Below are 15908 nucleotides of genomic sequence, written 5' to 3'. Positions count from 1 at the left end.
AGGGAAGGGAAGGGAAGGGAAGGGAAGGGAAGGGAAGGGAAGGGAAGGGAAGGGAAGAGAAGGGAGGATATAGGGCCTCCTAGAATTTCTGTTAACACTAGAATGTAGATGGAGAAGCCCAAAGACTGAAGGATTCTGGAATCACAGTCATAAATCTGCTGTGTTGTCTTGATTTTATTGATTTTTTTTGGCTGTGAAATCCTGGATTTGATGTTCTGTGCTTTGGTACAATATAAATACAGTTCCAGGTTATGAAACAAAATGGTTATATTGCTGAAATATATAACCATACACACACACTCAAATATACCTAAAATAAATAAATAAATAAATAAATAAAAACAACTCAGTTTTCAAAAGCATGAGTTAGAAAATGTCAGGTTTGAGTATCAAAGAGATTTAATAGCTCTGGATTGTACTGGTAAACTCCTATGATCAGTATAAAATCTTTCATGTTTGACTAGAACTTACAGAATGATAAATGATCTAGACACAAAGAATAATTCTGAAATGCATTATTTTTCATGTGTATAAGTAATACATTCTAAGAAAAGCTTGAAATAAAATTCATCAAAATTTAGTTTAATCAACCTAAACAAGCAGTTCCTGACAAACTCCCAAACTGAGACTTTGTGATCCATTTTTTGGCTGAAGATTTTTTTTGCAGTAAGTCACAAAGCCTGGAAAATAAAACATTATAATGAAAACTCTGTGAGACCCTGAAGTGTAGCAGTAGGAATACTGTTCCTATAATATTTTAAAAAATAAAATAAATAAAATAAAATAAAATAAATAAATCAAACAGCCACTTTAAAAGCAGAGTAATAGCCAAACAGCATAAAATGACATAAACCCAAAACACAGCAGCATTTTAATAGAAGAAAGCAAATTCATCATTCTGGCAGTCAGTAATTTTATAAAAGCTCCTGTTCTCATTATGCCTCTTAGTGTTTTAACTACAGATGAAAAATAGAAACAATTTTAGGCTATTCCCGGCAGACTCAAGTAGGTTTAAGGGTGACTGACCAGATGGAAGAGACTCATTTTTAAAGCACTATGCTTTTCCTTCCGTTCCCTCTGGCACTGAAAAGAGAGAAAAGCACTTCTGAAAATTTCAGGCTGTGCTTGTGGAAGCAGTAATATATGTTTAGCTAAAATTATTTTAAATAGGCTGCTGTGACTCCTGATTTACTATATTAAAAACAATTGGAACGTGTTTCATGTAGCACAATAGCTGGCTGGGGAAAGAGCAATTTTTGAAGAACTTCAGGTTAGTACAGGGAAAACTCTGCACATGAGAAAGAAAATACTTTCTGTAGAGTAACACAAGAGGCCATGGGTCAGGAAAGGTTTGTATGGTACAAGTATAATAGATATTTAAAATTACAGTCAGGAAAAATGTATTTCTGGAGTGGTGATGATATGAAGTGGTTGTTCTCTTGGCCTATAGTTTGAATCCTATCTCATCTACATGAAAACTGCCTCAACAAATTTTGTCTTCTGGATGTCCAGTGCCGAGAGGTTGTTCTTAGTTTCAGCACATTCAGAACCACTAATGATGTATGGTATAGGGTGTGACACAGCTTCGTTCATCAAAAATCTCTGTCAGTTTTTAACAGGTCAATAGGACTCAGATGACTCCTCCTACTCCATCCCTGTTATAAAATATCTTTGACAAGATTAATGGGGATCCAGTTTGGATTGCACTGACATTAGTATAAATCTAATGACAACGGTGGGATAAGCACAATACTTTTATCCAACCCAAGTTCATCATGCAAAGTGCACACTTTTCTATCATTTTGACTTGGAATGATCAATAAAGAAAAAACTCAGTTGGCTTTAAAATGACAAGAAATAGAACAGTAATCTTTTCTTGTGATAGTAAAGTATGATTTTATTTTATTTTATTTTTCTGTGGATACCAACATGGGAAAACTCAGGTCCATGGTTAATGTATTTGTGACTTTTGTAGTAACTGTCACTCAGAGTCAGCATTGTTAGATGCTCTGTATTTGGCTGTTATACAAAAACAGTGGATTTTGAATGTTTACTGAAAAAGCATCTTCTCAGTAAGATGCCAGTGTTGGGTTTAGTCACCAGTCTGAAGATCAGAACCAGTTATAGGATTCTCTGTGTAAATTCTGATGAAAAGGCATTTAGCAGTCCACCCTGAGCTATTGTGTAGTGCTTCTGAAGTGAGTCAAACTCATAATGCTTTCAAAATAGAGAGTGACTATTGAAGTAGGCAATAAAAGGAAGTGAAAGGGATTCCTACCTACTCAGTAACTTAAGCATAAGCATAAAATGAATAATTTGATAGTCAAAACAAAACAAAACAAAAGTCTAAGTGATTTTCTGCATAAGTGATCCAGTGGCAACACTTCAGACCTCTCTGGTGTCTTGCACCTTGTGAGCCCGTCTCTTGTAAGGACCTATATGAGACACCACCTTTCATATAGGCAAAACAAGTCATACCTATTTTTTTCCTATTGCAATGAGTTTCATTGCAAATGCAGAGCAAGGCTTGGATGCTTCAAATAAAGTAAGAAAAACAGCCACTTTGTCATTTTATCTCAAACAATACAAGCTAGATTGTGCAAGTCCATTGATTTTATCACTCAGGTTCTCTCCTGATCTGATTATAAGTTCAAAAGATGAGCAATTCAAATCTACAGATGAACATGAGATGTAAGTGAAGAACAAGTTTTGGAGTGTGATTGTTAGGGATCTAATATATTTCTGATTATTCCACTGACTTACGTGTAAATAGTGGCAAGTCCAAAATAAATTGCAATAAATACTAAGAAATGGAGTTTTGGAAATTAGCAAAGAAGATGTGATTATTCAATAAATAGTAAATTGCCTAGTTTGTTAAAAATGCAATTAATAGTGCTATTGTAATTGAAACATGCAGATAATACAACGTATTTGAACCCATGGTTTTTTCTCTTTTTGTGCTCATATTGCATTAGTTTACAGAAGCTGAGCTAGTGAAATCCATGGGGAAACATTTACTTTCAAACATGCTGCCCGCTATCAAGAGCTGGGCTCTGATAGATTTCTGATATGACCACTTGCCTGGCAGGCATCTTGGTCTTTTTCTTATATATCAAACTGAATAGAAGTTCCTTTGATTTACAAGTCTTTAAGGGATAAAAATCAAACTTACACCTTTAGAGTGAAAAAAAATAAATAAATAAAATAAAGTTGAAGGAAGACTTTTTTTTAGGAAGAAATACAACTGAACAAGAAACAGAAAATGGGAATGAAGATTCTGGAGAAGAAAACACTGGAACATCCAAAATTGGGATGTGTTTGACAGAGTCTGAGTAAGTGTGTAGATAAGAAGGAGGAAATCAGTCAAAAGCTGGCTTCAACTTCCCTATCTTTTACAAATCCATTTTAGTCTCATGTTTATGGTAGTTTCTTAGAGCCAAAGCCAGTGGAGTTGCATAGTTCACTGATTGCTGTGTTCTGGACTACTCTGCCCTTAAATACCTCTAGAGTTTTAATAGGACTTATCTTATTTTCATTTGACTATTCTGTTTATATAATGCAGAGTGCCTTATTATTCCTGCCCTTATAGCTGTGGAAGTATATATGCATTTTACTAGAGAAATGTCTAACGAACAAACAAATTAAGCAGACTTTCTGTTTTTCTTTTTATTCTACCATGTCTTAGCAGTAATGCTTCTGGGATGTGTTCATCTTTTGCATGGACTATATAACCTATTTATACGTACTTTGAGCAAGAGCCTCTAAAATAGCTGTGTATTGGTATTTCTGCCCATGTTGTTCAGTCTGCATGTCACACAAGAACGAGGGGCAAATATCAGGGTAGTTGAGGCTTTAGAGATATAAAATAATTCTAAAAAATCAAGTTACAATTTGTAGTCCTTCCCACACCTCTCTTCTTATCAAAAGTACATAAAAAGAAAGTCAACAACCTATGTATATTGATGAATTCCACTTATTTGACTTTCATGAGTAACGCTTGTATTGAAGCTTATCATAAGTGTTAAGATAGCAGTATTTCATCCTTTACATGTAAACTGCAGTTGGTCTAATCCAGCTAATTAGAATGAAAGCCAGATTATGTTGAACTCAGCAGTTCTACATAAAATATTGAATCCGGTATTTTACTCCTAGTTATAATTTTTAAAAAAAAAAATCTTACACCAGTTATTAGAACTTCCACAGATAATGCTCATCATTTTATAATACTCAGCTTGGGCATTTTACATTCAGGTCTTACAAAACTCAGGCAATAGCTGCCAGGTCATATTCACCTCTAGACAATTTAGCTATGTGGGCAAGATAAAATTTTACTTCTCTAAAGATGAAAGGAGACAGACCAAGAAATTAGTCTAGTAGCCATAAGAGGAAGCTAGGGGATCTGCAATGGAACCAGAGGGAGATCCTTGAAAATGTGGCTGGTAATTGCTGCTGACACTTGATAGTCCGAGTAATTAAAGCCGCCGTGGCCCCACACAAACTTATTTGTCCATTAGCAATGCCATGGTAGCAGACAGTTGGTTCTCCAAAGCTCTGAGGTATGCAAAATAGTTGGTAATTTGGCCATTTGGCTGTCCCCTCAGCAACACAATGTCCACAATGCCAAAAACAGTATCACACAATTTGGAGCCAGGACATCTGAAATAGAGAGGTCAAGTGGCTTGTCCAAGGCAGGTAGACAGTCACCAGGAATTCTAGTTGTGTTTCTCTGGGAATTCTGTCCCTTGATTTGCACTCCCAAGGAATCACATTTTGTTGTTGACATAGCAGTTGAGCAAAAGGTTTAAACACATGTTTCATGAAAAGAAATTTAGGCAGATGCTCAAAAATTTGAGCTCTGACAGACTTTCCTGAGACAGGCCCATACAAATACCTATTTATTTTCCAGAATAGTGCTTATAAAAGGCTACCATTTCATCTGTGCCACCAGTCAGTTATTCTAGTTTTGCAGCCAGAGCTGCAGTTTCAGTGAAGACATCCATCCTGAGCAGTAATTAGTCGCATGAGTTGAAAGAAATAGTCTAACCATACCAATCTTGTTCTTCATAACCTAGTACCTTTTATGACAAGAGGATTTCTTGTCAAAGTCATCTTCACAGTTGCTGAAGACCATGCAGTGGGTGCTGTTATAAAGCAACAGCAGCACAGCCACAGTGAAATGAAACTATGTCAATGAAAGCTGCATTGATTCTCCTTGCATGGGCTACTGACAGCATTAGCCCTGAGGATTTGTCGGGACTATGTTCGAAATTTATTGAAGACAATCACTAGAGTAAAATTGTCATCCATATGATTTCAAACCACAGTTGCTCAGCTATGTAAGTCTTAAGCTCTCTGTTTGCATATTGATTCTAGCTTGGCCTTAATAGCTTGTCATCTAACCTCCCATATTGGGCTATCCCCATTTTTGATTAATTCTATTAATAAAGCACTGTTCACAATTTCAATGTAAAGTCTATATCTCACTAGTTAACTCTTAACATTCTGTGATAGGTTAGAAATTTGCTAGTCCTCTTGGGAAACAAGTAAAAATTTCAGCATGAAATAGAATTATTGTGCCATAATTTTATAAGAAAATCGAGCTAACCTGCATTGCCATTACTGTATAAAGAATATTAGGTCATTTTTAAATTTTGATTGGAAAATGTCCTTATGTAATCAATTATTCTGTGCATTTTGACAGAAATATCTGGAGATGTATAGGAGAGAGATATCCAACATTCTTTCCCATTAACATTAGCAAATTTTCTAAAAAAAATAGTAAAAAAAAAAAAAAAAGAAAAATCTAGAATGAATTGATAATGTAAATACCCAGCTGCATCAGCTGAACAAAAGATAAAGTATATATGTTACAGAGATTTTATACCTTTCTCACATTTTTTTTTTTAATTACTCAGGCTTTTTTTTATAAATGGAGATCAATATAAATGTGTACTCTGGGCCTGAGCACTTTATCTGTAATTCTGCAAAGCCAAAGAACTACAAGAAGACTTGCTGACTTAGAAATGGTGCGGTTCAGTTATCCTAAAGACTTTTTTTTTTTTCTTTTAAATCAGAATCTTCACTGACTTGAAAATTACATCAAATTTATGCCCTAAACCAATCAATGACTAGTTAAATGTTCAGATTCACTGGTACTGAAATTGAGTTTGTATTTATATTGCACTTACAGCATGGAGAGAAAGCCTTTAGTAGGTAGCACACAGCCTAGAACTTTTCAAAAAATAGGTCCCATCACACATTAAAATGTATCCTACAATATAGGTCTCATACAACTTAAACAGGCTTTACTATGGAGCTAAGTAGTTGTGTATCTCATGTATTGCAGGATCAAACCTAATGATATGTGATATAGGGACACTGACATGCTAAGTTGACTTTCTTCATTGAATGCCCCACAAAACAACTGAGGTTGACTTGTCTTGTTATTGGTTTTTTGATTGTGCTTTTTAGTATGTAATGGTGGGAATGAGTTATGTAACATCAATTTTAAATGTTAACCTTGACTTAGATTTATTGTTTTTTAGCTATGAATTTGCAAATATATTTGAAATACTTTTTATATTCATGACATCTGAAGAAAAATATATTTTAAAAACTTTGAAAATTATGTATTTCCAAGCTTTTTATGAGCCAACTTCTTCTGAATGAAAAATTACCAACTTCTATTTCTGGTCATCTGATTTATAAGATCATATTTAGATGTTACCCTTTGCAGGCTTCATAAAACAAACTAACTAACTAACTAAGAATCCCAAGCATTTAGTGCAGTAATGTTGCTTTTATAACCTATTTGTTTCGTACCCAGAAGAAAAATGTCTCTCTTGGTAAAATAAATGGCCTGTAAATATCTGTAAATTAGACCAAGATATATAGCAAGATGACATTTATCAGTAAGGCTTTATCCTGCAAAAGAATGAGCATACTGGCCTCAGGCCAGGTAAACAAGTAACAGGTTATTCACTGTACAAAATTTAATCCATGCATAAATTCTTTAGTATACTAGAGAATAGTACTCAGCATCTAGGAGACCAACTTGATAAAAAAAAAGCATGTTCAAAAATGCATGGGGGACTTAAAATTTTGTTCCGAGGTGGGCATAAAAGCAGCAATGGGACTTCTTCACTCATAATCATTCATATAAGAGACAAATGTCAGACCAAATGTCAGTATGTTCCAAAGAAGTATCACAGAAATGCTCAGGTTGTACCTCTAGCACACACACTATCTCACCTGAATTCAGTGCTCTCTCAGTTAATTTTATTATGAACTTTTCTGGGTAGTGTAGATAAAATTGAGACTCAAAAAAAGGAACTTGGAGCTGGTGGAGCTCAAAATAGAGTGTCATCAAGGGTGAGAATAATTAAAACAAATGAATAAGGAACTGTTATCAACTATATGAGCTTCATCAATAAAGACTATATTTCTTTTAAAGGGTGTTCTTCCAGATCAGCACATTGTCCTAAATAAATGAAACCAAATGCACTGCTTACAGCAGATTCAATTGTAACAATAATTTTATATATCTCTCCAATTGTTCATCTATGAATACTGGCTGCTTTATGGAGAGTAAATTCAAAGGATACAGAGAACTTATTTTGCTACTAGGAGTAAATATAGAATAATACAATGAGTTTATTGGACTTTTCTCATTGGAAAAAAAAAAAAAAAAAAAAAAAAAGAGAGAGTGGGAAAGAGGAATCTGACTGAAGGTATCTTGGCTAAATAGATAGTAGAGTGCTTGAGGTAGAAAAGAAGATGCACAAGACAAATTGACAGCCAGCACATTCAAGTTCCAGTGCTGAAGGACTAGCCAAATGACACATTTAAGTCTCAGAGGCTCATTAACATACAATAGCATTTTTACAGCTTACAAGCAAGAAGCCTCTCTCAATTCATTGGTGGGGGGTTGGCTGAGAAAGAAAGACTAAAAAGACTGTTTAAGCCAAGATCCAGCCTACTGCTATATTTAAGCGGGGTGCCCCAGATAAAAAAAAGTGCTGTTCATTCTCCAATAAACACTCTCCTGATCAGTCAAGTCTCCATATTTATTTTCTAAAAACAAACAAATAAACAAAAACCAGATGTTTCTGTTCTTTACAAAACAGTCTTGCAGGGCTGTAGGTATAGGAACAGGCTGTGATGGCTGCACACTGTATTACTGCTCTGCCCTCTTCTGGGACTGCCAGAATAGTGCTTAGCCAGCCCACAGCAGGTGATGGCATAGACCCAGAAAATCGTACAGTGGAAAAGTACGTTTTGACACCTGAAAGACTGAAATACTTGATGTGAAACAGTGAGTGTCCCTGCTATTTACTTTTTTCATTCTAATTCTAATAAGCTATGAGGAATACTAACAATTTTTTTTTTTTTTTGAAAAACAACCAGACCAAACAAAACAAAAACCATGGCACCATTTTTTTTTTTTTTTTCTGTTATATTGCCTGAATATTTTCATTCAAACTTTGAACTTTATTTAAATGGAAAATAGCAGATACTTTATTTTAAAATTCAAAATAATATGTTGATTTTTGAGTAGGTTTTGACTGACATGCTTTTTACTTACTTTTCATTGCAAAGAGGCATTTCTAGGCAATTTCAGACTAATTAATGACTGCTGGCCATCATTACATTTCACATTTCAAATAAAATAGAAATTAACATTTTAAAGTGGCAACATTTAAACATGAAATCTGAAGTACATTTTTTGTAATCGATATTTATCTTCTGTTCCCAAAGATTTTGAAAGCTTCCATGTTGTATTGGGAAAAAATACCCCATGCCCCAAACCAGGTCAGAGTTTTTTGAAGGCATAAAAAACAAGTTAGGTGCCCTAATTTGAAAATGTGACCTTACCAGCATTGGTGAAAACTTTCAACCAATTGAGAAAGAAGGTCAGAAGTTCATATAGGTACAATTTGTTTTTAAAAAGAAAACACTCTTTTTGTGCTAACTCCTTTCTGGTGGCCCACTCTGTCTTTAGATCTACCCTTTGTAAAAGTTAGAAAGCTTTCTATTAATAATGCTTGACTGTGTAGCTGTCACTTTACAGCACCAATATCCATCAGACAAAGCACCTTAATTACTGGCATACAAGTATAAAAGTTACAAAAACTAAGACATTTAAGAGTCAACATGCTGTTTTCATTAACAAGATCTCCATAAACTGTGTGCTGTCGGGGTAAGCTAGATCTCTTTTCTTTGTGAAATTCGATATAAATTTTTTAGAGTCCAGGAATTTAGACAAAAAGTCATCAAGAATTCATCGAGTCACAGAGCAGCTACACTTTCTGAGTAGTCATTTGCTGTTTAGTTAATGTGATGACCTGTTGTAGCGAGGATAAGTTATTAAGTAATGAAATAGGATGATTGGATTAAGCTAATTGCTTGCTTTGAAATGACATTTGGACACTGTTTCTTTGGCCTTGCTAGAATTAATTATATAATCTAAGTTGTGCTTTTTTATTATTATTATTTTTTCATTTTATTTCACAACTTCCAAAGTCATATTTTACCTGATAGATGGGATTGCTAATTGTGATTTAAAAAAAAAAAAAAAAAAAATCAGGTCACTGATGCTGTGAAACACTCTACACCAGCAGTCATGTGCTAATCAGTCCAGCCTGAGATGAACAGGCAGAAGATATATTAATAAGGATAATTACAATTATAAGTCTAAACAGATTGTTTATCAAAACCAATATATTATGCAGGAGTATACATGATCTAAGATAATATAAGTTTTATATTGAGAATACTGAAATAAGGCTGCTGCATAAGGCTGCTGAAATAAGGCTGCTGAAGGTCTGCATTTTGGCTGTTTTGTTGTTGTTTGTTTGTTTGTTTGTTTGTTTTTCTTTCAAATTACAATGGGAGAACCACATTTCAAGAAAACAGAAAATCTTTACTACAGTATTGCTGCTTGATATTTTTTTGTGAACAGGCTAAAAGTTCCCAGGGGTCCTCATCTGCTCTTCCTACTCTTTGTGCGTGAGGTGAGCAGTTAATGGCCTGCTCTGGGTAGGAGAGTACAAGGCTGATAGCTGTTTCAGGTTTAATCCCACAGCAGACACAAACCAAATGAGCCAATGTTTCCATAATCCATCTACCATTGGTTCAATCATTGCAGCCTCTGGTGCAAAAGGCAGCATAGGGTTAAAGTCAAGAAAGGCAGAAAGTGTCAATAGGGTAGAAAGAAAGGGAGGAGAAGAAATAACACACAGCAAAGAAAGAGAAATGAATAAAAGAAATGGAAGGAATTGCAAGACAAATTTTTGGCAGAAGTGGCAGAAGCCTGTCATTGCTGCGCTGCCTCCAACTGTCCCAGTCCCACAGAGACAAATTGCCATGGTAAGGGCAACGTATTTGTACAGTACTTTTTTTGGTAGTTTCTGTTCTTGGACTCATTTTAAGGTTGACTGAAATGAAAGGAGCCCCAGGAAAAGGGAATAACACTTTTTCCCTGAGACAGTTAGGCATGGCTCAACAGCCCACAACTGCCTTTACTGAAGATACTGTTCTTACCCCATTTCCCATAGTGAAGCTTAGGGAAAGGCAGGTGTCGGGACATTGCTCCATCTGCTGTTCCTCTGCAGACCTACCCCCACAAATCAGGAGCTCTCAGGCTCTTTTGAGATGCTCGCTGTGTGATACAGACACAGCTTATAGCTTGGCTTCTCCTGCAGTCTCATGTCATGGACTTTCTTCCCCCTTTTGTAGGTATAAACCTTTCTTCCACAGAAATTGGGATACCAAGTCAGGAAAAAAAATGTTTTAGACAAGACTGAAATGCAGGCATTTGTGGGAGTAAAACCACACAAGTAAGTTACAAACCAGCTTCTTATAGTCTGCCTTTCCTTTGGGCCACCTGCAGCTTAAGCTGAATTTAACAACTTCTGATATTTTAAATACTAGGTTTAGACATAAAAAGTTAAGTAACATCCAGTATTCATTCTCGTACACCTGTATATATATTTCTTCCACAGAGTAGCAGAAGAAATTATTGTAAAAGCTTTGTTTTAACCAAGCTTATATTCTGTTACATTGATCAAAGTTATCTGAAATTACACTCACAAGCAGAATTTATTTTTGAAGGGAATTTTCACATTTTTTTTCATTGTCCTAGGGTAGAATCTGATCCTTAGTACACCAAAAAGGCAGCTAAGAGGTATAGCTTTTGGGTAGAAATCTTGGGCTGTTTTCCTCTAAACAAGAAAGTTGGTTTTGTCTGTTTTAGCTTCTAATTCTTTTGTGAAAGAGAACTTAGTTCTTGTAAAATTGAGAAAAAAAAAAGTTCTTGTTTCCTTTCGTCTTAACCACAAATTACATGTCAGTTCAAACATTTATCTACTTCTATGCTGTGTGTTTGCATCTCCCCTTGCACACATTTTGTATCTGATATATATGCTACAGAAAAAGTCCTACCTGAACGATACTGCTCTGCTTCTCTTATAAATTGCTTGGTTATATGCTAGCTAATGTGAAAGCAATTTATCAAAATTATCAGATGGACTTTCTTGTTATATCTAAACACAAATCAATCTTCAATGAAATTCTGAGATAACAGAACTACATATATAAACTTAGTGATATCAAAAATAATTACAAAATAGGACCCTGCAGACCTTGGTTAGAAATGTGGGAAACATACAGCAATGAAGCTTGACACAGCTATCACTCTGAAGATGTTTAGATGTTAATGTGTTAGAGTGAATTCCACCTGAAAGGAATAGGATTTTCCTTTGTAAATATTATCCTTAGAGTCTAAGTGAAATCATGAATTGGGGATAAGTAGCTAGCAGGATTTTTCTTGCTGCTTCTAATTTTTACAGTATAGTACCACCTAGAGGTTCTCTTGTTCTCTGTGCCATTTATGTGAGAAGTGGAAAACAAAATCTTGGGAGCTTTTTACCATGTGCCAGATGCAGGGTGAGAAAAAAAAAAAAAAAAAAAAAAAAAAAAGAGGAGGATGGGGTTCATTCAGAAAAGAAAAGCCACTGGAGAAAAGAAGTTTCCTCAGTCATAGTTCTCCAGTACCAAAGTTATAGCCACTCAAATCTGTGCAAAAATTATTTTAAATCTAAACCAGATTTTTTCTCGAGTCCTTTTGGATCTTCCATGTCATGCTATGTCATAAGAAAACAGGTTGTGCAGCTATTTCCTACCCCAGCTGCATCACTGCGTAGGCACGGATTTTTCCCTGTCACAGAGATATATAATCCCTCACTCTCATCCTCACAAATATTTTCAACCCAGAATTAAAAAGAAGAATCATAATCACTTCTGATACATGATTTCACTTTAATTATGCCACATGAAGTTTTCCTATCTGAATAACTAAATGAAATAATTCACATCATCCACACAGAATATTCATTCAAAAGATAAGCATGCCATCTTGTTGTCTGAGTCTAATTCTTTTTACACATGCTCAAAGCCACCACACTATGACAAAACCAAACAAAACCAACAAAAAACAGTTTCATTATTGCCACCAAAATATTGCCTGTCATATTTAGCACATATAATTCTGTTTGATCGCTTAGGCTGTTTGCAGCTGTAAATCTCTCCTGTGTAACTTTATGTTTCAACTAATCACAACCTTGCCATTTTCAAACCAGATAGTAGACTTACTAAAAAATATAAATTAATATGTAACAGTACATTGGCACTGTACCTAATGGCATTAATTAAGTCATGTTTTTATCTGTGTGTGGTAAGACACATTTTGTTATTGAATTCCTGGACCCAGAAGTCATTTGTGTTTCCATTACCAGCAGACCTTCAAGGTACATGCTCTAGGATGACAAGATTTTCTATATATCTCCTCTCAGGGCTCTTTGTGAAAGGGTGGCCAGCCTAATCTTAAAATATGTTTGTTTGTTTGTTAGTGTTTCTCCCCTAACTTACTTTTATCTCATAGATTTATTATTTTTATGTTGGATTTTACTGTGGTTTAATTTTTTACAAATATATCTAACTTTTACTCCACATATTACCAGCTATGAATAACACAAACTTTCACTGCTAAAACTGATGCTTTAGGCAGCTCCTACTCATGTGTCAATATGAAAACAAAAGGCTGATGGCGAAGTTTGATCTTCAGAAAGCAAATCATGTTATTTTCTGTTATTGTTTTGGAGAAGGATCTTCAGACATAAGCGAGAAGGATCTTCAGACGTAAGCGAGTCAATAACAAGTAGAAAAGATGGAGTAAAAAAAAGGGGAGATAAATTATACAATGCCAAAAGAGAAATAAAGAAGTATTTCTTTTGATCATTTGTCATTTTTTACTAGAGCTAGAAAATAACATGTTCAGGTATGCAAATTATCAGTACACCTTCACCACAAGATTTGCCCTAGCAAATGATCAAAATACTAAATTTATATCGTCAGATACAAATCAAAACCGTTAGACCCAGTCTAATGATTTAGACTTCAACATTTAGATTTACAACACTTGAAAAAGAAAGAGAAAAAAATGTGTTATGGAAAAAAATATGCTTAGGGGGCAGAGAGACTCTTTTGAGCCCACTTACTATGGCCTCCCAGGGGAACTACATCTTTGAAACACTCCAGCATGAGGTTCACTTTTCATTTAATACTGACTAGCTAGAGCAGAAAGCACTGAATAACAGAGCCTCTATTTCAACAATGATTCCTTGATAAGCCAGGATATCCTGACATAAAAATCTTTTCCATAGGGATTCATTGGGACCATGTTATCTGCAGGGAGGACTCAGTCTTTTTGCTTTCAGAAGCCCTGATGCCACACTGATGTCAAGTCCCTTTAGCTATGGCACTATAACTTAGTTTATCATTTCTGAAATCTCCTGGAAGTTCCAGAAAAAATGTAAATAGGAGCAGGTTTTTTTGTTGTTGTTGTTTTGTTTTGTTTTGTTTTGTTTTAATCAGTCACTGCAGATAATCCAAGAAGACAGAGCCCCACAAGACCATTGCCTCCATTATAGGGAAGCAGGTTGTGTTACCTGCCTCGTCACTTGGAAAATTTCTGCCCATACCCTTTATCTTCTCTCTGCATGTCATGGGAGATAGTTTTATTCATGTTAACTGAAATAGCGAAGTGTATTCTTCCAGAGATAAACTGATCCCAATGGAATTAAGCATAATCCTCTTACCTACTTAATAGAGTACAGACTAAGTGAAACACTGAATAATCTTTCCTGTGATTATATATTTTATTGATGGGTATGAATAAATGTTGAAATATATATGAATATACATATGTTGAATATATATGAATATATGTTGAAAAGATAATTTTCCTGTTTCTAATATGATATGAAATGCCTCCCATGAATTTCAAACAAGGTACATGTTTTTAAACGGTCTTTTAACAGTCAGGTACCAGATTTTTACTTATTGATTATTGATAAACTGGCAACAGATTGTCAGGAACATAAAAAAGATACATTAGTTCGCTTGTTGTATTTTCTCAATATTTTGTAAACTCTCCCTTATATCATTTCAGCAATCTGCATTTATCATTTGCTAACAATAGGGTCTCTTTAACATGTTGTGGGCAGGAACCCATGTGCATATAGCAACTTCCATGAACAGGAAACGGCAGAAAGAGAGTGTAGACAGAGTTCTTATGATTTTGGATTGCTTCAAGCACGGGATTTTCAAAAACAGTAATTAACTCTCATCCTTTAAAATCAAGTAGCAAATTTTTGGAGTGATCCTTTACAGTTTCACCTGGGACTTGACATTGATTTTCTCCTATCTGAGTAGCCCTTATACTATGACAGAAACACTTAATATTTGCAGGTATTTCACATACTTATTCTGGGTCTTCATCCTCCAGACTGTCAAGTGCTCTTAAAGGGGAGCTGATCTCTCCCCTTAACCAGAGCTGTTTCCATGATTTAAAAGTATCTATTTGAAACTGACTCTGGCATAAACATGCAAAACACACAGTTGGTTTTCGTAGTTTATTTAGGATTAAAATGAAGATGATAGAAATAAGCCATGAGTATTCAGATAGGTAAGTAGTAGCTGTTGTTATACCCCACTATGATATGAAGCTCTCATGAATACGTTATAGTCTCTTTCTACATAATAATGTAGAAACAAGAAAGACTCAATTCTTTGATGTTATTATATCAAACTTAAAGCTCATAGGAAACAAGATACTTTCTTTGGGCCTACACAGAATACTGCATATAGACACGAGTAACATTTATTTTAATTTTAAAGAAACATAAATTGTGCTACAACCTGTAACACAGTTACAGCCAGTGCTAGGATGAATGACTTATTTGGGATGATTTAAAAGAATAATCTAGTTGTGAAGTATTCCAATGGTCTTCTCTGCTTCTAACTATGAGGGTTTTGTTTGTTTGTGAAGAGCTGGTCACATCATAGAAATAGCTGAAAAAAACCTACAGCTGGAAAGCCTAAGCACATTCAGTGGAGACAAGTATGCTTATGTGGGCTATTTTATCCATTCTGTTGTCACAGCCACATAACTTACTGTATGTGCTCTGTTAAACTAAGGGTCGCAAGATGGTTTTCTGTCTTTAGCTGGGTGTTTAATTTAGGCACTCATACACCATCACCAGCTCTGCCTACCCTATACAGTCAAAGTTAGGACCACAGGTATGAGGCCTTAATAACTGCACAGAATAATGAATTTTTTATTAAGATGATTCTTTACACTAGCATAACTTGTGAAGCTAGCATATAAAGTCATGCCAATATCTTCTGTCTTTCTCTGTATAAGACATACTATCTCTAACAAAAGTGTAGATAACTTGAATGGTTTCTGCTTTCTACATATATTTTTTATTATTATTAGAATTTTTAACAATATTCAAATGGTTAAGAAAAGTCATAGCTAAAAGACTTCTCTTTCTAAAAATATTAAC

The sequence above is a fragment of the Oxyura jamaicensis genome, chromosome 4 (assembly GCF_011077185.1).
Source record: "Oxyura jamaicensis isolate SHBP4307 breed ruddy duck chromosome 4, BPBGC_Ojam_1.0, whole genome shotgun sequence".
In the NCBI taxonomy this organism is placed as follows: domain Eukaryota; kingdom Metazoa; phylum Chordata; class Aves; order Anseriformes; family Anatidae; genus Oxyura; species Oxyura jamaicensis.
Note: the sequence above shows the minus strand (reverse complement) of the source record.